This window comes from Gopherus flavomarginatus, chromosome 6, assembly GCF_025201925.1.
Source record: "Gopherus flavomarginatus isolate rGopFla2 chromosome 6, rGopFla2.mat.asm, whole genome shotgun sequence".
Classification (NCBI taxonomy): Eukaryota; Metazoa; Chordata; order Testudines; family Testudinidae; genus Gopherus; species Gopherus flavomarginatus.
Window position 1 is genome coordinate 131,773,063 of NC_066622.1, and position 21,381 is coordinate 131,794,443.

Below are 21,381 nucleotides of genomic sequence, written 5' to 3' on the forward strand. Positions count from 1 at the left end.
CAATCAATGGTGCGGTGGAAGTCGGTGCCGCGGCAGACGGCAGTGCCGGGCAGTCCGGCCTGGCTAAGCGCTCTGACTGCGGTGCGGATATAGCAGCCGCAGGAGGCTTGCGCTTCTTGCTCAAAGGTGAGAGTGAGCGGTGCCGGGCAGAAATTGGTGCCGGAGAAGGTCGGTGACTCGGAGTCTTCACTGAAGAGGTATGCTCCGGTGCCGACGAAGCAGTTGTTCTCGGTGCCGGTGCCGAGGACTCGGGAGTCAGCGCTGCCTCCATCAATAACTGCTTGAGGCGAACGTCCCTCTCTTTTTTAGTTCGGGGCTTAAAAGCCTTACAGATACGGCACTTATCTGTCAAATGAGCCTCGCCCAAGCACTTAAGACAGGCGTCGTGCGGGTCACCAGTGGGCATTGGCCTACGACAGACCACGCACGGTTTGAAGCCCGGTGAGCTGGGCATGAGCCCGGTACCGGGGTCAGGGAAGGGGCTAACCCCCAATCCCGTTAAACTATCTACAATACACCAAACAAAACTACTAAATAACAATAACTAACTACAGTTGAAAGATCAAACTATATACAATATAAGAGAAGACGAGTGAATCACTAGGGAGGTGGAGAACAGCAAGCTGTGCTCCACAGTTCCAAAGACCAACACGGGCGGTAAGAAAGAACTGAGGAGCGGCGGGCCGGCAGGGGTATATAACCGGTGCTATGGCAGCGCCACTCCAGGGGGCGCCCTGCCAGCCCACCAAGTGTTGCTAGGGTAAAAGTCTCCAATGAACGTGCACGCGGCGCGCGCACACCTACTGGAATGGATATGACCAAGCACTTGAAGAACTGGATTAGCCAGGATGGGTAAGGAATAGTGTCGCTAGCCTCTATTTGTCAGAGGGTGGAGATGGACGGCAGGAGAGAGATCACTTGATCATCACCTGTTAGGTTCAGTCCTTCTGGAGCACCTGGCATTGGCCACTGTCGGCAGACAGGATACGGAGCTGGATGGACCTTCAGTCTCACCCAGTATGTCTGTTCTTATGTTGGGGCAGGGGGACTTGACACTAGGTTAGCCTCCTGATTTCTCATACCTGTACTGGGACACAAGGGATAAAAACGTTTTAGAGGAAAGGCAAGTCAGCTGCCACCAGGGTATTGGGCAGTGTTCCTCACTGCAAGACCTGTGAGCCAGTGACGTCTCCCATGGATCCTAAGTGCGGCTCCCTGTTGATCGTGCTCTCCTGTGGTGCAGTGGGGTGGCAGCAACTAAGGCAGGCTCCCTGCCTGTCCTAGCCCCATGCCGCTCCCAGAAGGGGTCAGCACCCCCCACCCCTGGCCTCAGGAAGTAAGAGGGGGAACAGAGGTCTCTGTGTGTGGCTCCTGCCTGCAAGCACTGCCCCCGCAGCTCCCATTGGCCAGGAATGGGAAACTGTGGCCAATGGGAATTGCAGGGGCAGCATGCAGAACCACATGCTTCTCCCCCTCTCCCCTTTGGGCTGCAGGGGCACATTGACCCCTTCCAGGGGCAGCATGGGGCGGGGGCCGCCCAAAGGAAGTGTGCACCCTTCAATGGGCAGGTTCTTAATAGCTCTTCCACCACCCAACTTGCCGTTAGCCTCCCATACCTCCTCCTGCATTCCAAGCCCCTGCCCCAGCCCTGATCCCTCTTCTGGAGATAACCCCCCATATCCCCTCCTGAACTCCAAGCCCCTCCCACTGTCCTGAGCCCCTCCCAGAGCTAACCCCCCATATCCCCTGCCCCATCCCTAAGCCCCCTCCCAGAGCCAACCCCTCACGCCCCATTCTGCACCCCAAGCAATATTACCAATAATGGTAATATTACCATATCAACCAACAAAGAACTTAAGAGTGTTCAACCGTCTGTGTTGCGCTGATGTGGCTCTCACATTGACGATTTTTTGCCAAAGTGGCCTCCACTTAAAAACAGTAAAGAGGACTGGTATAGGGAGTGCCCTACACTGTTCAACAGACATCTTTTTAGAAGCTAAATAATACGTCACTGAAATAATAAAAGGGAGTTTCAACCAGCTGTCATCCACGGGTGGCCAAACTTATTGCCCTCTAAGCCACACAGGACAATCTTTAGAAGTTCGAGAGCCAGCGCACACCTACCAGGGCCCTGGGCTTCAGCCTCACTCCAGCTGAAGCCCCAACAGGCACGCCCCACAGGGCTGAAGCCATGAGACCCCCCGTCACCACTAGGCAGAAGCCCTACCCCACCACAAGGCAGAGGTCCCAAGCTCCCCTCCCACCCCCAGAGTCTACTAGTAGAGACTGGGCAGGCGGGGGGGCATGAGGGAGTGTCCACAAGCTGCATTTTAACTATGAAAGAGTCACAGTTTGGCCACCCCTACACTAGAAGGATGACACTCAGTGCTGGTTCTGACATGGGAAGAAAGTGAGGGAATGTAAATAGGGGTCAAATGGGAGCATCATCAGGACTCAAACACGGAACAGCTGGGGGAAAGATACTGTTTGTATTTTAACATACATTTGTTGTTACAGATTTGCAGTGCTTCTTTGTGCTAAAGCTTGACACAACTGCAAATATACAATATTCTCTCCCTCACACCTGCAGGACAAGAGAGGGCACAGGGTTACAGAAAGGAAAATGGATGGAAACAGAATGATGGAAACAGAATAAGAGGAGAAAAGTTGCCAGGAAGGGACCCAAACAATTCTCAGAAGGAAAGAGACTGGAGGTGAGGGTGTGCGTGCGTGCGATTATGTAGCTATTATTTGCCAGAAAAGGACGACAAAAAAAATACTATTTCTACCTAAAAGTAAGTTGTATGAAAGTGTTTTGGCTCCCAATCTAATTAGAGTGCGAGTTTAATTGATAGCCAAAGGAAATGTTAAAGTCTCCTATATGAAATTTTTGTATTACCCATTTAGCAGTGCTCAGGGATAGGGAAGAATTCTTCCTGACTCTCTTCAAAAATCAAATGAAACTGCAGCTCTGATGTTCTGTCAATAGACAAGTTTCCACAAAGAGTTTAAAATACACCTCTACCTTGATATAATGCTGTCCTTGGGAGTCAAAAAATCTTACCGCATTATAGGTGAAACAGCGTTATATCGAACTTGTTTTGATCCACTAGAGTGTGCAGCCCCCCCCCACCACCACCCGGAGCACTGCTTTACCGCGTTATATCCAAATTCGTGTTAAATCGGGTCGCGTTATATCAGCATAGAGATGGATGATTAGGGAGAAACTTATGCTCCGATGATGCCTTGGGAAGACAAAGATTACCATTACAAATGAAAAGCTGCACTGTATATTAATTTGATGGATAACAGGAAAAGCATTCATTCCATATATGCAATAATGGTGAAATAGGAGATGCAGTTTGCTAGAGGTTATTAAAAGGAAAACTGAACATTCAGAAATTTGTTTAAACTTCTGGATTTCTTGCTCTTTACTTCTGTCAAAAGAACATGTACTGTACTCTAACAGCATTGACTTAAAAAAAAGTCTATTCACCCTATTTAAAATTTAGTACATTTTTATCAGCATGTAATATTCTGGTTTAAGATTCCAATTGTCAAACTTCAAAAGCTTTCTGTAATGTGTTTTCTCCTAGATCTTTTGATATTACAATAGATAGAGCTATTATGTTTCACACCAGAGGGTAGAGGCCTGATAGGATTCCTTCAGATATAGGGTTACATTGTGATTTTTAAACTACTGCTTAACTAAGGTGGTGCAGGGGGACACCATGCCAGCACAATTATAAGGCATTCTATTAGCAGAGGAGAGAGGCAGGCAGAAAGCATCTGTGGGTGCAGAGGGAGAAATCACAAGCACAGATTGACAACATTTCACCCTGTAAAGGAGTACAGCATGCCAGAGCTGAGCACTTGATTCTCAGCCTTCTCAAGCAGCTGTGTCATTAAAAAAAAAGTTAAAAGAAGCAAAAAGCCCAAACCTGGATCTCCAGAGTAAGAGCAGAACACATATCACGCCTGATAAGGACCCTGAAGATAACCATTTCCCGGGAGAAGACTACTTTTTTTCTGTCCACTTTTACCTTTCGTTTTCTATTTACCGTCCCATGATATTTTACTATTTTCCCAGGCACTTGACAGCTTTACTAGCGTTAGACAGGGAAATTTACTGAGGAAAGAGAAGATGATTCCTGTTCTGCAGCCCTAGGAATTGAGGGGCAGTAGTTAGTTTTGTGTTACACAGATAGCTGGTAAACTTTAGAAGGTTTGGAAGCTATTTTATTAAAATATGGATCATCAAGACACACTAATACAGTGGTCCCTAAACTATGGGACCACTGAGCGGGTACAGAGTAAACTTCAGGGGAAGAGAGGGTGCCACATAGCTCCACCCACAGTCCCAGCTTAAACCCCCGCCTCTGCCCTCAGGCCAGCTGCGCCTCTAGCCCCAGTTCCTCTCCCTTCCCCAATTCTGCCTCCAGCTTCACTTTCAGTCCAACCTCCTCTACTGAGCCAACTATGCAGTAACGGAGGAGAGACATGGACCGATTCCATTACTAGCGTGTACCGAGGATCGGGGGGAGATCCACAACAACTGTCTGTTCTGCAGTAATAAATGCAAGAGACAAATATACACTTTAACAGAATATAGCTATTAAGCTATTGTGACAAAGTTCCTCCTCTACCTTGGTGAGTCCTGCGCTTACTGACAGATTTGCTCACCTCTGTGATCTTCCCTACAGTCTGGATCAACTCCTCCTGTGTCTGATCAGGAGGTGGGAGGTTTTGGGGGAACCCAGGCCCGCCCTCTACTCCAGGTTCCAGCCCAGGGCCCTGTGGATTGCAGCTGTCTGTAGTGCCTCCTGTAACAGCTGCATGGCAGCTACAACTCCCTGGGCTACTTCCCCATGGCCTCCTCCAAACACCTTCTTTATCCTCGCCACAGGCCCTTCCGCTTGGTGTCTGATAACGCTTGTACTCCTTAGTCCTCCAGCAGTACACCCTCTCACCCTCAGCTCCTTGTGCCTCTTGCTCTCAGCTCCTCACATGCACTTCCTCTCCTCTGGATCCTCCCCACCTGACTGAAGTGAGCTCCTTTTTAAACCCAGGTGCCCTGATTAGCCTGCCCTGATTGGCTGCAAGTGCTCTAATCAGCCTGTCTGCCTTAATTGGTTCTAGCAGGTTCCTGATTACTCTAGTGATGCCCCTGCTCTGGTCACTCAGGGAACAGAAAACTACTCATCCAGTGATCGGTATATTTGCCCTCTACCAGACTCCTGTACCCCACTGGTCTGGGTCTGTCACACTACCTAATGCCAAACCAAAGTATCATCAGTACTTTTCTGGTTTTTTCCTATATAGTTAAGGTAACAAAGCACCACCTATTCTGCAAAAGCACTGTAGAGGGATACAAAACCCACTGATTATAACCAGACATGACAAATCCGTGGGAAAATAAACACAGAAATTGGGCTTGTTTTTGGCTTAATTGGATTGTGAGTTGCTTGTTAGCTAGTGTATGTATGTGTGTGTATACATATATATTTTTTTATCAGCTCCTGGTAAGCAGGAGTGGGGAGGGCAGGGGTATCAAGCAGGGGGAGAGTCAGGGGTGCACAGTGGATCCACCACAGTCCCAGACTGCACGCTGGAGGGATGTAGTCACATAAAGTGTTGGGATTCTTAGGGATTGGCTTGTTTTGGCTTTGTTTTGAAATGGGATTAGCTTGATTTTTGGCTTATTGTGGAAGTCAGGGTGCTTATTTACTGCGTGAAAGTTGGCAACTGTGATTATAACCTCTCTTCTTAACAGTCTTACAATTAATACCAATATCATAGGAAAAGCATTTACTAAAGCTTTTCAATCTCATTTTGTTGACAATGCCATACAGAGGATTACTCAGTTTTAGATTACCCAAAATATGCAGGCTTTAAAGCAAGGCAGTATTTAAAATACACCACATATTTCTGTAATGAGGGCTGGATAATGGAAAACTATGCAAAAATGACTTGCTGGTTTCATTTCAAATCATCCCCCACTATTTTCTCTACTGAGCCACTGCACCAGGTTATAGTTTCTTGCCATTTTGAACATATACTTAAGCAAAATCTTGTAATTCTTACTCAGGCCAAGCTTCCATTGCAATCAATGGAAGTTTTTCCTAATTACAGACCACACAATTTCACCCTTAGAGAGATAATTGCTTGAAATTATAGAAGGACACTGAACAGTTTTTAAAACTTGCTAGAGATTATTTTTTCTGTCTCCGTTTAAAAACTTGTTAAAAACAAATAGTTAAAATGTTTTGATCATAAACATTAACAGATTATCTCATTTTGAACATAATACTTGAAGATTTACCTCATCAAACATTTACTAAACCTGTCACATCCCAAGCATTTGGTCAAAAAATGAACTGAATCTAAGTTGTTCAAATGCATACGATTTCACTGAAAAAGGTTCTATGGATTCAGAAAAAACAGTCATTTCTAGAGGTACACAGTAGAATCATGAACTGAGGCAGAATCTTCTAACGTACACTGTGCCTGTCATACAAGTTGACTATTTTCTTGGATACAACTGAATTTTTCCTATGTAATGAGCTACAGAAAGAGGAGAACATTGTAGAATAAGTCTGAATTAAACATACATTAGAAAATGGAAACTAGGTAGTGGATGTATTTTGATAAGTTATCTTGAAGTAAAAGAATAGAAGATTTCATCTTAAATTAGTCAATTCCACACTTTTTATTAAAAAAAGACTACTGTAATGAAACATCACTATGACGAAAAAGTGTGCAGTAAGTGGTTGATGCAAAAAAAGTTTCTAAAATATAAGAAGGAAATTTTGGGGGGGTCTTGCAAGAAACCATGTATCTTCATGGGGATAGTCTGCATCGAAATGAACCTTTTACAGTGTTGTAATGAAATATTACTGATATAAGTTGTCAAGCTTATAATCAGACTCTAAATATTGAAAATGTTTCAAGTTGCTACATTTCTAAAATAGCCAAATTTACTGATATATGTGTTCTGAGCTCAATAATTCTCACTATGCATTATTAGGCATGAAAGTGAAGACTCAATCTATAAATCTAGGATAATAAAATGACCCTTAGATTTTGTAAATGTTCTGACGCAAGATTCTGTAATAATGCATTATTACACCAAACTAATACAGTTCTTGAGTATAAATACAGTATGAATTCAGTAAAGGGACTGAGTGAAAAGGCCTGTGTGTGAACAGGACAGCACTGGAACTTAAGAAAATGAATGGATACTAGTTGCACCTCTCAGACCTTCTATGTGACCTTGGCCAAATCATTTGAATATCATGTGCCTCGGTTTCCCCATGTGTAAAATGAGATTAATACTGATGGGGGGGGGTTGGTCAGGCTTAATTCATTAATATTTGTCAAGTGGTTTGAGATCTCTAGATGACAAGTGTTAGATATGCAATATACCAAACTTCTATTAGTGTATTTTTGTAACGATTGTCAGTGGCTCCCAGAGCATTGGTTGAATGTCCTTTCATTCTAGTTTAGGGGGAAAATAAATAAATATAAGAACGGTCGTACCAGGTCAGACTAAAAGTCCATCTAGCCCAGTCTACTGGCAGTGGTCAATGCCAGGTGCCCCAGAGGGAATGAACCTAACAGGCAATGATCAAGTGATCTCTCTCCTGCCATCCATCTCCATCCTCTGACAAACAGAGGCTAGGGACACCATAGATACATAAATACATTAAGTTTAAACAAATACCTTCAAATATTTATCCAGATTTAAATAAGTAAAATTGGGAGCACCGAGACCACCTCTTATATAGTATATTACATCTTCTAAATGGTATACAAATACTAACTAATCCTTTTGGCTCTCAAGTTAAAAGTAAACTTCCAAACAAATTTGGAAGCATTTCAGTACTAATTTTTCTAACTCCCTTTACGCAATGCTGCCAGATTTTCAGGAACCAACAATTTTCTGCTTTTAATTTCTGCTGAAAAATGGTCAAAACAGCCCCATCACTAATACAGAGACGTCCTGACTTCTCTCCTCCTCTGACTGCACATCTCCTCCCATCTCCTAGTCTTCCATACCCATACTCTCACCCCATCTCACTTTTCTATTGAGCCTCTCACAACTGGTTCTTTCCTCTCTCAATACAAGCATTCTGTATTCTCCCCACATCTAAAAACAACCCCCATACCCCACCCCCACAATCCTTAAATGCCTCAGCCTCAAACTACCATACAATCTCTCTTCTACTCTTTTCATTTCCAAATTCCATTCTCAACCTGAGACCCCTTGGCAGCTTTTGAAGTTGTCAATGATTCTTGAAATCCTGTCCTGTTGGCTTTCATGACTTCATGCTCTTATTCCTTCAGTGTTTTATCTGGTAAGTCATAGTCCTAACTCCCTGTTTCTATAGATGTCGCCAGTAGCTCTGTCCTTAGCTCCTCTCTTATCTCTTGGTACTTTTATCCATAAGGACAGCTTTGACTACTCTCTTTAAGCCAACAACTCACAAATCTACTTCTGTAGTGATGAGCTGTCTCACGCATCTAATCCAGTATTTTGACCTCTCTCTGCCATTAAAAAGGGATGTCCGTAGTTATCTCAAACTCAACATGGCCAAAATTTAATTCTCAGTCTCCATTCCCCAAGCTTCCATTCCCTAATACTCCTTTTCTCCATCACTGTGGATAACAGCCATCTTCCTAAACACTCAAGCCTGTAACTTGGACACATCTGACTCAGCCCTCTCTAGACTCACAATACAGACTATGTGTAAATCTTTCCACTTCTTCCTACACAGCATAACTGAAATCTGACCTTTTGTCTGTACACACAGTTAAAACTCAAAATCCTCATTTCACACCTTGAGGATCACAACCTCCTTCTTACGAACCTTTATTACTGCAACTTTGTTCCCCTTATGTCCATTCAAAATGCTGCTGCCAAGATCTTGCTTCCTGTCTTTTTGGGCTTGTCTACATCAGAAAGTTGCAGCGCTGGTGAGGGAGTTACAGCGCTGCAACTTAGGAGGTGTACACATCTGCAGGGCACCACCAGCGCTGCAACTCCCTGTTTGCAGCGCTGGCCGTACTCCCGTTTTGTCTCGGGTGTAGAGGATCCAGCGCTGGTGATCCAGCGCTGGTAATCAAGTATAGTCACTTACCAGCGCTTTTCTTGACCTCCGTGGAATAAGCAGGTATCCCAGCATACCTGAGGAAGCCTCTGGTAATCAAGCTGGTCTCCTTCCCCGGCTTGCTCTCGCGTTCCCCGAACCCCGAGCAAGCAGGTCTCCTTCCCTGAGGTTTGCTGGGTGGTTCCGGGAAGGCGAGAGCAAACCGGGGAAGGAGACCAGCTTCGCCGCGGTTTGCTCTCGCGTTCCGCGAACCACCCTGCAAACCGCAGGGAAGGAGACCTGCTTGCTCGGGGGTTCGGCGAACGCGAGAGCAAACCGGGGAAGGAGACCAGCTTCGCCGCGGTTTGCTCTCGCGTTCCGCGAACCACCCTGCAAACCGCAGGGAAGGAGACCTGCTTGTTCGGGGAACGCGAGAGCAAACCGCGGCGAAGCTGGTCTCCTTCCCCGGTTTGCTCTCGCGTTCGCCGAACCCCCGAGCAAGCAGGTCTCCTTCCCTGCGGTTTGCAGGGTGGTTCGCGGAACGCGAGAGCAAACCGGGGAAGGAGACCAGCTTCGCCGCGGTTTGCTCTCGCGTTCCCCGAACAAGCAGGTCTCCTTCCCTGCGGTTTGCAGGGTGGTTCGCGGAACGCGAGAGCAAACCGCGGCGAAGCTGGTCTCCTTCCCCGGTTTGCTCTCGCCTTCCCCAAAACCCCTTGAAGCCGCCCAACAGCGCTGCAGTGTGGCCACATCTAACACCACTTGCAGCGCTGGTTGCTGTAAGTGTGGCCACTCTGCAGCGCTGGCCCTATACAGCTGTACTAATACAGCTGTAACAACCAGCGCTGCAAAATTTTAGATGTAGACATGGCCTTTATCTTGACAACGCCAAGCACTTTGTAGTTTGTTTTTTTTTGCTCCTCTTTCACCACTATATCAAACACAAGCTCCTTAAGGTTCTTTATAAATTAGCCTCACACTCTAGCTGATCTAATAGCTTATCTATTTGATCCAGTTGCAAAGTCAAAGCCTGCTTCACTCTGCCAACTGTGCCAGCATTTACAGAGCACTAGTCAGCTTCTCTCTTAAATACCTTCATGCTTACACTGGTGTTAGGCATGAGGGAAAATGCTCACCTCTGCTATGTTTACAAAACCTGCCTGCAGGTGGCTAGGCAGGTGATGAGCTGGGACTATCCCTTCTTCTATTCTCTCACCCTACTAACTCTTCCACCCACTCCCTACATCCCAATCCCGACCTCTATGCCCAATTAAAAAAAAATAAAATAGTAAAGTAAAAATACAAAAAACCATACCATGAGATCAGTCCAGCAGTACATATTAATGTCTTCTGTGTGTGGTCTCTATTTCATTGCTGTGAAATGACCGTAAGACATTTTACAAGATAAATTTTAAACAGAAATACTAATGTCTTATAGTAATTTCTGGGTAAAGTAGTTTTGATGAAGCTATATAAGTACACTTACAGTATACATCCTGACAATATGACTAATACTTAGCACTTATAGTACAGTATTTAGTTTTTTCAAAGTACTTGACAATCATTGTGTGTATAGGTTTAAAAAAAAAAATATGATGAAGTGCTCCAAGAAGATAAGTGTTTCAACAGCATATATTTGAGACGCTAAAAGGCTTAAGATGATTTGTTTATTGTTCACCGACTACCTAGCTAACGAAAAAAACAAACAGATTTCTTTCTTTTGAGTCCAAATTTGAATACATAAACAAACCTTGTCTAATCCAAAATTACTGAATTATACGCTTGATTTACTTTGAAGATTATCCTAAAGGCTCAAATCTACTCCTCGGCTGGAAGAGGGGCAGGGAAGAACAATAGTACTTTTCACATTCTAACTTTAAACCCTATATTTTCCACAAGTTTCTTAGCAATTCACTGCTATCTGTTAAATTTAATTCTGCCCCATCTCTCCCTCCCCACCCCACCCCTTCAGCTAGGACTTTGTGTTCTCCAACCATCTGGATTGCATTTACTTTAATATGATGGAAGTTAAAATTTGCTCATCAACAATGAAAAAAGTAAAGTCCTCTTGTCATGTTTGCACAGTTAATTTACATTAGCTCTTATTTTCCTAGTAGAATTATTATGCCCTATAGGCTACCCTCTTAGAGCCTTCATTATTATCTCAACTGAGGTAAAATATGACTTCTTCCATCAGATTCTCGTTTTCTACTGCAACATAAGAAACTCTCCAGCTTCTGTTCTTTTAATGTAACTCATTTTACAAATACTAAATATCATCCAGAGTAGTCTGGAACTGAAATAATCAATCAGAAAGTGTTTATTCAGCAAATTAAAATGATGAAGTGTTGTACTTGGAATTATCCTTTAGTTAGAAAGACTCAGACAGAATTAAGGTGCACACACACAACTGATATTATTAATTTCAGAGGTTGCACCTATTTTCACAGTAGTTTCTAGCTAGTACTTTTGCCAGCTGCTAGAACAGAATTTCCACATATGCTTCTGTGAGAACAGCACTGTAGCTTCTGCCAGGCTCACCATGCTTCCACCAACATACCAACACTATGCATGCAGGAGACTTAGTAAAGACTGTACAGCTGTGTGGAAGACAGAAAACTAAATTTCAAAGTATTTTCTGAAATTGGCTTTCATTTTATCCTTTATATGTTCTAAAACAGAGCTTGATTTTTGTCTGGCATTATCTGTGCTGGCATTTAACTTTTCTCTCTGATGTATTTGGTAAATGAGCTTTGTATTTAATATTTTGGATAACGCTGGATCATGTTGTCTCTTTCTGTCAGGAGTAACTGGTTATTTCTTTATATCAACTACTTTCATGGCCTGATCCTACTCCTAGGCCATGTCTACATCTAAAATTTTGCAGCGCTGGTTGTTACAGCTGTATTAGTACAGCTGTATAGGGCCAGCGCTGCAGAGTGGCCACACTTACAGCAACCAGCGCTGCAAGTGGTGTTAGATGTGGCCACACTGCAGCGCTGTTGGGCGGCTTCAAGGGGTTTCGGGGAACGCGAGAGCAAACCGGGAAAGGAGACCAGCTTCGCCGCGGTTTGCTCTCGCGTTCCGCGAACCACCCTGCAAACCGCAGGGAAGGAGACCTGCTTGCACGGGGGTTCGGGGAACGCGAGAGCAAACCGGGAAAGGAGACCAGCTTCGCCGCGGTTTGCTCTCGCGTTCCGCGAACCACCGTGCAAACCGCAGGGAAGGAGACCTGCTTGCTCGGGTTCGGGGAACGCGAGAGCAAACCGGGAAAGGAGACCAGCTTCGCAGCGGTTTGCTCTCGCGTTCCGCGAACCACCCTGCAAACCGCAGGGAAGGAGACCTGCTTGCTCGGGTTCGGGGAACGCGAGAGCAAACCGCGGCGAAGCTGGTCTCCTTCCCCGGTTTGCTCTCGCGTTCCCCGAACCGCCGAGCAAGCAGGTCTCCTTCCCTGCGGTCTGCAGGGTGGTTCGCGGAACGCGAGAGCAAACCGCGGCGAAGCTGGTCTCCTTCCCCGGTTTGCTCTCGCGTTCGCCGAACCACCCTGCAAACCGCAGGGAAGGAGACCTGCTTGCTCGGGGTTCGGGGAACGCGAGAGCAAGCCGGGGAAGGAGACCAGCTTGATTACCAGAGGCTTCCTCAGGTATGCTGGGATACCTGCTTATTCCACGGAGGTCAAGAAAAGCGCTGGTAAGTGTCTATACTTGATTACCAGCGCTGGATCACCAGCGCTGGATCCTCTACACCCGAGACAAAACGGGAGTACGGCCAGCGCTGCAAACAGGGAGTTGCAGCGCTGGTGGTGCCCTGCAGATGTGTACACCTCCTAAGTTGCAGCGCTGTAACTCCCTCACCAGCGCTGCAACTTTCTGATGTAGACAAGCCCCTACTAACATGAATGAGAGATTTGCATTAAATCTGAGTGGGAGTAGTACTGGGCCCTGTTGTTGACTTAGTGTAGCTAAAGGGACCTAATCCTGCGCATTTACACAAACATAGATAGGAACTGAGGGCATGAGACACTTTGGAGGATCTGGCCACACGTTTGATCTATTTTCACATTTTCAAGTTTAATATGTTAATTTTATGCCTACAGTTAAGAGAAAACTTCAAATAAAAAATGCAATGAATCTACAACATTGTTAATTAGTTTGTTCCACATTTTAGCCATTGGAAAAAATAGCATCTCTTCTAAAAACTGATTATTTTCCATTGCTTTGTCCATTAATTGTTACAATATTTCTAGAAATTTTCTAATAATGAAGTTTACAGAAACTGATTCTCATTCCTCAATTTAGTTCCCTGATTTAATTAAAAGTACACCGGACCGTCACAAGAATGCAGCATTTGTGAGCTATGCACAGTACTGCGATAACGCGGGGACCACATTATAGCAGGGACCGCGTTAAAATGTATTGCAATTGAAGTAATTAAATTGGGATCCATGGCTGCAACCGCGTTATATGCAAATTTGTGCTATATAGACGCGCAATCTAGCGAGGGTCTGGTGTATTCTATGTGTCAAAGGTGTCTATTTGAGTTACCACCCAAAATGTTTTGCTATTCATTTCTGGTTCTTTTTAGAATTTGGAAGATTGGAAGTGTGCAATCCTTCAGATGCAAAAGGCTGCTCTCTAGAAAGTGATTTCCAAGAAGAGAGGAAATGAAGAAGTACAAAGATCTCAATGAACTTAAAAATGGGATAAAATTTGTCCATATAAAGAATTACCACACACACACACACAAAATCAGTTTTCTGTTAGCAATTCTTAAAAAAAATTTAGTAATGTGAACAGAATACTGCAGGGGTCCCCAACACGGTGCCTGTGGACGCCATGGCACCTGCCGGGGTGTCTAAGTGCACCCGTATAGTGGCTGGCGGATGAGCATCTGCCGAAATGCAGCCGACAAGCTGCGTCATCCAGAGGCGTCGCCGCCGAAATGCTGCTGATTTTCTGCGATATTTCGGCAGCGACGTCTCTGGATGACGCTACTTGTCGGCGGCATTTCGGCAGCAACGCCTATTGACGTTTCCACTTGTCAGCAGAATTTCGGCAGATGCTCGTCCGCCACCACGGTCCTCCGTGGCTCGTCATCTGGTGCCTGCCAGATGAAGAAAGGTTGGGGACCACTGGAATACTGTATCTAAATGGCAAGGATATCAAAAGAGGAAGAGAACAAAACCTAGGCAGGCAGCCATAGATAAACTAAAGTGAAGAGGAAGTTCCTCAAAAATGTTACAAGAAACAGATAGCTAAATGTATAGTATAATGAGAGTTGTAAAGGTATCCAAAGCACTATCGTGAAGTGAGACTGGCAGGGAAAGAAGAGTAAAGCAACAACAAAAGCAGCGACATTCACCTGAGTTGTAAATTTCCAGGTCCTGAGCTTGTTTTATCAACTTTATTTCTCACCACCCAGGAAGTAGCACCTGGGTGAACAAAACATGTGCTAACATACTAAGTGTCCTGTAGTACAGGGAAGATATACTTCTCTGCTTAAGGAACTCTGTAGGTCCTCAATACTTCATACATTCTTCATAAGCAAATCCAACAGATCAAAAATAGTATTTCCCAGGAACTCCATTCACTAGTTGAGGAATTTCACTACTATCAAAGGAAAAGAAAGGATGCCTGGACATGATTTTCAAGCTATAATGAGTTGAAGAAAAAACATGAACAGAACTTCTAATCTTTTTTTGCTAACAATTGGCATGAACAATACAATTGTGTAAAAGAATTTCCTTTTCTTGGGACACCAACTATCTAGTTTAGATGTTCATGCAAGCTATTCAACCGGGCAATAAAATTTCATTTTAAGCTATGGTAAGTTCTTACAGCTCATCAAAATGAATACGTAATCCCAGCTTAATCAGCTCCATCTTCCAGATGTTGATGCATTTGTCCCAATACAGACTAAATGAAGCTTGCTTTTCCAGAACACAATGAAGCATGGATGATCAATATACACTGTAATTAAACACACACACACACACACACACACACACACACACACTCTGAGTGATTCACACCACCGTGGGAAAAGAAAGTAAAGCAAGTATGCCACTCCTATAATTACCACTTCCAGAAGAGAATCAGTGTGGAGTGTAGGAGGAAAAAGGATAGTCCCACTTTGCCAATGCTTCTACCATGACACAGCCTATATAGGATATGAGACTTTTTTTTCTGGGGGGGCGGGGGGGCAGGAGAGATGAAATCAGTAAGACATGTGATCATTGGTTGTGGTTTTATTTTTTAGACTGTGGCTCAGGCAAGCATTCTGTCCAAATTGCTTCTGTTCCCAACTTCATGAGCTTGGCTACAGCATCACCACATGAGTAAATGAAATGTAGAAGGAGTGGGGACTCATTGTAGAATGAACGCTAACGGAAGGCTGAAGCACAAGCAGAGCATTTTCTCCCCGTCCTTTTATTGGGAATTCTTTGAGTTTTTCTACAGAAACTTTGGAGATAAGGCCTGCAGGCAAAGACAGCACTCCAGGAGAAAGAAATGTGCCAGCTGCAGCCGCTCCACTGAGGTCTTGTCTTCATTACAAAACTTTGTATGCGTTAGCATTCAAATACTGAAGAGTCACATGATGCAGATCATGATTTTACCGTCAGCAAAGACAAGGGCAAAGATAGCAACTTGCCACCTACTCATAGTTAAACTCAGGTTTAATCCTAAGTTTTTAAAACTGCAAGAATAGCTAGAAGATTGCCTGCCTACTGGGAGAAGAGAGGTTGGCTGTAGAAATCCTGCCTTTTAGCCGGCTACCCTCTGATTGTTGAGAGGAGACACTCACAGCATACATATTACTGTGGTTATTTCCAAGCTATAGCATTATAATAGTTACTGTTAAAAAGAGTTTTGGAAGGGAAAGAAAACCTCATGCTTTGGGGTGTAAGGCAATTTCTAACTATTAGTAATTAGGATGAGACCTTCATGAGAAGCAGATTATTGCAGATCTTCCTACTGCTGGTTGGTATGGCGTATGTTCTTGCACCTTTCTCTAAAGCATCTGGCACTAGCCACTGCCAGAGCCAGCTTCTGGACTACACAGACCACAAGTCTGATCTGGTATATATTCTTATGTTTATTACAGATTGTCATTGGAGAACAATAATTCCATTGGAAGCCACTTTTTCAGGAACAGGATCCAACATTTTTTTTTAAATTGTTAAGGAACAAATCTTAACCTACCACAAAGAACAAAAGGAACTTCTATACTGAATTACCTTTAACATTAAATGACAAATGGCAAAGAAATTCAGACTCAGGACCACTCAGAATAACTAAATAGCAACTTTGTACTTACGTAGGAACAGCCAGCAATACATGAACATTTTTGGACAGCTTTTTCTAGTTCTGAAGTGAAAGAGGGGAATAAATGCAATGTCGATGTGCTAGTGCATATTTAGTTAAGAATGACTTCAAAATTCTACTTACCCACTTACACTTGCCTGGAGAAATTGTTTTGTTTTTTTTAAATCGGTGACTAAAATACAAGATATCCCTCCTCCTGGTATCAGCATCATTCATGGTAAAGGGCAGGTAAATAGTTTTTGTACCTGAGCCATAAGTTTTCCATGAAATATTTGCAAGATGGAATTTAAGTAACATTCAATTTAGTTTGTTATGGTTTTTGATGATATTTTTATTTCAGTCTAGCTTTTCTAGCAGACATTCATTTTAGTAATGTTTATTTTCTTGTACTGTCTAACTTGTCTATATTAGATATATATTTTATTTTACAATCTGTTTTCAGATAGCAAGGTACAAGTGGTAAGACTACTCCTTTGTGGTTATTCTTCTTCAGATGCACTGTTTGTCAGTCACTTTGAACATGGAAACGTAGCTTATTAATGAAGCTGTGTTTGAATAGATATTTATTCTGTTTACTTACTCTCAGGCAAAAAGATATGTATTTTATGATGGAGTATCTCATAACAAAGGCACGAAATAGAATAGGACTACATTCTCCTTCACATGAGCAGTCCCCTTGAAATCAACATAACTGCCTTCTATTTTAGGTACTTATATGTCCCTGTCATAGCTCACCATGAGCAAAGCATCTTCTTGCCATGTTCCTTGTGCCCCTTTCAACAGTTAGTTGAAATTCAACCCAAAAAATGGCCACCTGTGCGTTTAGTTCTACAACAAAAATCATCCATTTGTCACACGCTTTTACCAAAGGTGAAGTCAAATTGTGAGGCCCTGAGTCTGGGACTGCCCCAGCTCCATACAATACTCCCCATCTCACCTGGTGAGTCCTGACTGGCCACTGACTCCTCCTGACCCTTCTAGTCACTGGAGGACCAATTTTTATTGGTACTGCTGCTACCAGAGCCTGAATGACCACTCCAGTCAGTGCTCTGAGGTCTTAACTCACTACACCTCTTTCCCTGGTGACACTTTGGGTGGGTGAGTCAGGGCGGCACTGCCTTAAGCAAGGGACAGAGAAGGCTTGGTCATACCCCCCATTACTGTAGTTTCTACATGACTCACAAATCTTTAATGTATTTATCCTCAACCACCCATGGCACTGTGAACCAACACACAGATGTTAACGGACAGGTTTTTAAGGGTATTTAGACACCTAGTGGGCTTTTCAAAAGCATCTAAGCACCTATCACCCACTGAGTGTTAGGCATCTGGGTGCTTTTGAAAATGCCAGCAGACACCTAAATACCTTTAAAAATCTGGCTAAGTGACTTGCTCAAGATCTCACAGGAAGTCTATGATGGAGCAGGATCTTGAATCCAGGTGTCCCAAGTCCTAGGCTAGTGCCCTAACCACTGAACCTCCCATAGCTTTACATCAGTTGTACACAGCACTTGCAAGAATTATGATTGTAGGGCAGGGTCCCAAAGTGCAACAATCACACTTGGAAAGGACATTAGGTCAGGTCCTTTAGGGAAAACAATTAATACTCTTTACAAGTATTTGTATCTTAAGCATTCCTTCTAACAGTTAAGAACCTCAAACACTCACCCAACTCGTCTAGTTCCCTACACAAAGTACTGTAATTCACATATGCCTTTAAAAAGGTAACACAAGGACATAATCCACCCTCATCATTTAGTCACTTCATACTGAGCACAGAGATAGAGTTATCTTTAATTCTCAAGTTTCTAAATAAATCCCTAATCAGGACTCAGGGTGCTCTTATGATTCAGCCCTCCAATCAGGTCAATAAAATTTTCCTCTTTCGGGTATCAAAGTCCCTCCAGACCAACTGTCAGTACACTGTCCCAGGTAGCCCTCCATACCAATTCCCAGTCTGGGCAACTTCCCCAGTGGCTGATAGGGGGACATGGGCCCACCTACTACTCCGGGTTCCAGCCCAGGATCCTTTGCAGCAGCAGCTGCCGCCACGGTCTACCCCAGGAGTCAGCAACCTTTCAGAAGTGGTGTGCCGAGTCTTTAGTTATTCACTCTGATTTAAGGTTTTGCATGCCGGTAATACATTTTAACATTTTTAGGTCTCTTTCTATAAGTCTATAATATAACTAAAACTACTGTTGTACGTAAAGTAAATAAGGTTTTTAAAATGTTTAAGAAGATTTATTAAAAATTAAATTAAAATGCAGAGCCTCCTGGACTGGTGGCCAGGACCAGGGCAGTGAGAGTGCCACTGAAAATCAGCTCGTGTGCTGCCTTTGGCACGCGTGCCATAGGTTGCCTACCGCTGGTCTACCCAATCTCAATCTGTATGTACTTTGACTTCTTGCTCCCCTGACTTCTCACACTCTCTCCTCTGCAACTTCTCTGGGTAAACCCCTTCTGTTAGGGAAAGGATCCCAGGGCTTTTGCTTCCCCCTGGATTTCCTCCTACTGACCTCTTTGTGCCCAGAAAAAGTATGCACTATTGTCAATCCAGAACTTTGCTTGATCTTAAATTCATTAAAGAAAATGAAGTTAGTATTGACTTCATACCCTAATATCTAGAAATGGACAACATAAAAATGAAGGACAGTCACTTTCCTACATTTCTGTGAAAGACCTAGTCTGAAAAACAAAAAAGTCATTAAATCTTCCAATTCTAAAACCTCTATTAGTCTCAACGTTATAGACAATTGTCAGGGATAAAGATCCTAGGTGTCTGACAAGCATGATCCTTTGATCACATATAACAGAAAATCAGAAGGACCCATTAGAAACATCCCATGAGAAAGGCAAATTCTTGACTGAAACAGACCTATGGTAGGTTTCTCTTTAGGGGCCAATCATCCCCTAAGAAACTATCAGGAACTCAGTTGGCTCTGGACACAGTCATTTAGCAACCCAATGAGCTTGTCTGGGCCCAATAAATGCTCACTACATGACTCTGCTCCCTGACTGGACAAAAGGGTCAATGGATCACTATTTAAGCCTTATAGCAACAGCAGAACTGTGGCTGCTCAATGCGTTCATCCCTACAGATGTGTTCCAGACATGCTTCCTGCACTGACCCTTGCTCCAGCCCATGCCCGCTTCATCTCCATCCCTAGTCCCTATCTTCCTCACAACTCCTGACTCCGACCACTGGCTCGTCTCCTAATCACGTCTCCAGTTCTGCCCTCTGGTTCTGCTCCGATCACTAGGACAGACTCCTGTTCTGACCAGTAGGTCGCCACCTACTCCCCCCTGTGTGGCTGCCTGAGAGTAGTGGCAAGCCCACTAAAAACGAGGGCCTAAATAAATAAATGTGTTGATGCAGAATCATATCTATGATACTATATGTTGGAGGCACTGACTTTGAAGGGGCATAGCCAGTCTATAGGGCATCATCACCTGGCAAACTGCTGCACCCATTCCTAAAGTCTTAAAGCTTCTTCAGACCAAGGATAGGGGAAGTGAGGTAGCAGAAGACTGGCTTGGTTCTAATGGAGCCATAATACTGCAACAGAAATGGAGTCAAGACAGTCTTCTGTGGTAAGAGGGTAGGTTTAGAAGATAAAATAAAAAAAGAGCAAGTAAAAAATCACTTAGAAAAGTTAGATGCCTGCAAGTCACCAGGGCCTGATGAAATGCATCCTAGAATACTCAAGGAGTTAATAGAAGAGGTATCTGAGCCTCTAGCTATTATCTTTGGGAAATCATGGGAGACGGGGGAGATTCCAGAAGACTGGAAGGGGGCAAATATAGTGCCCATCTATAAAAAGGGAAATAAAAACAACCCAGGAAACTACAGACCAGTTAGTTTAACTTCTGTGCCAGGCAAGATAATGGAGCAGGTAATTAAAGAAATCATCTGCAAACACTTGGAAGGTGGTAAGGTGATAGGGAATAGCCAGCATGGATTTGTAAAGAACAAATCGTGTCAAACTAATCTGATAGCGTTCTTTGATAGGATAACAAGCCTTGTGGATAAGGGAGAAGCGGTGGATGTGATATACCTAGACTTTAGTAAGGCATTTGATACGGTCTCGCATGATATTCTTATAGATAAGCTAGGAAAGTACAATTTAGATGGGGCTACTATAAGGTGGGTGCATAACTGGCTGGATAACCGTACTCAGAGAGTAGTTGTTAATGGCTCCCAATCCTGCTGGAAAGGTATAACAAGTGGGGTTCCGCAGGGGTCTGTTTTGGGACCAGTTCTGTTCAATATCTTCATCAACGATTTAGATGTTGGCATAGAAAGTACGCTTATTAAGTTTGTGGACAATACCAAATTGGGAGGGATTGCAACTGCTTTGGAGGACAGGGTCAAAATTCAGAATGATCTGGACAAATTGGAGAAATGGTCTGAGGTAAACAGGGATGAAGTTCAATAAAGATAAATGCAAAGTGCTCCACTTAGGAAGGAACAATCAGTTTCACACATACAGAATGGGAAGAGACTGTCTAGGAAGGAGTATGGCAGAAAGAGATCTAGGGGTCATAGTGGACCACAAGCTTAATATGAGTCAACAGTGTGATACTGTTGCAAAAAAAGCAAACGTGATTCTGGGATGCATTAACAGGTGTGTTGTAAACAACACACGAGAAGTCATTCTTCCGCTTTACTCTGCGCTGGTCAGGCCTCAGCTGGAGTATTGTGCCCAGTTCTGGGCACCGCATTTCAAGAAAGATGTGGAGAAATTGGAGATGGTCCAGAGAAGAGCAACAAGAATGATTAAAGGTCTTGAGAACATGACCTATGAAGGAAGGCTGAAGGAATTGGGTTTGTTTAGTTTGGAAAAGAGAAGACTGAGTGGGGACATGATAGCAGTTTTCAGGTATCTAAAAGGGTGTCATCAGGAGGAGGGAGAAAACTTGTTCACCTTAGCCTCCAATGATAGAACAAGAAGCAATGGGCTTAAACTGCA

At 43.9% G+C, this 21,381-nt stretch overlaps 2 protein-coding genes across 18 annotated transcripts in view; one reads left to right on the plus strand and one right to left on the minus strand.

The window, feature by feature from the left end:
* Positions 1-21,381, minus strand: part of ADD3 (adducin 3) — a 186,138-nt gene that overhangs the window by 128,666 nt on the left and 36,091 nt on the right. The window lies entirely within an intron of this gene.
* The window catches only part of LOC127053442 (zinc finger and SCAN domain-containing protein 29-like), an 881,068-nt gene that overhangs the window by 72,860 nt on the left and 786,827 nt on the right, over positions 1-21,381 (plus strand). The window contains exon 1 of one of the 2 annotated variants that reach the window (XM_050958196.1): positions 9,037-9,084. The exons of the other annotated variant lie outside the window; for it this stretch is intronic. The gene's annotated coding sequence lies outside the window, so the exon portion shown is untranslated. Of the gene's footprint in view, positions 1-9,036; positions 9,085-21,381 lie in introns of those variants that run through there. 2 annotated transcript variants of the gene reach the window in all.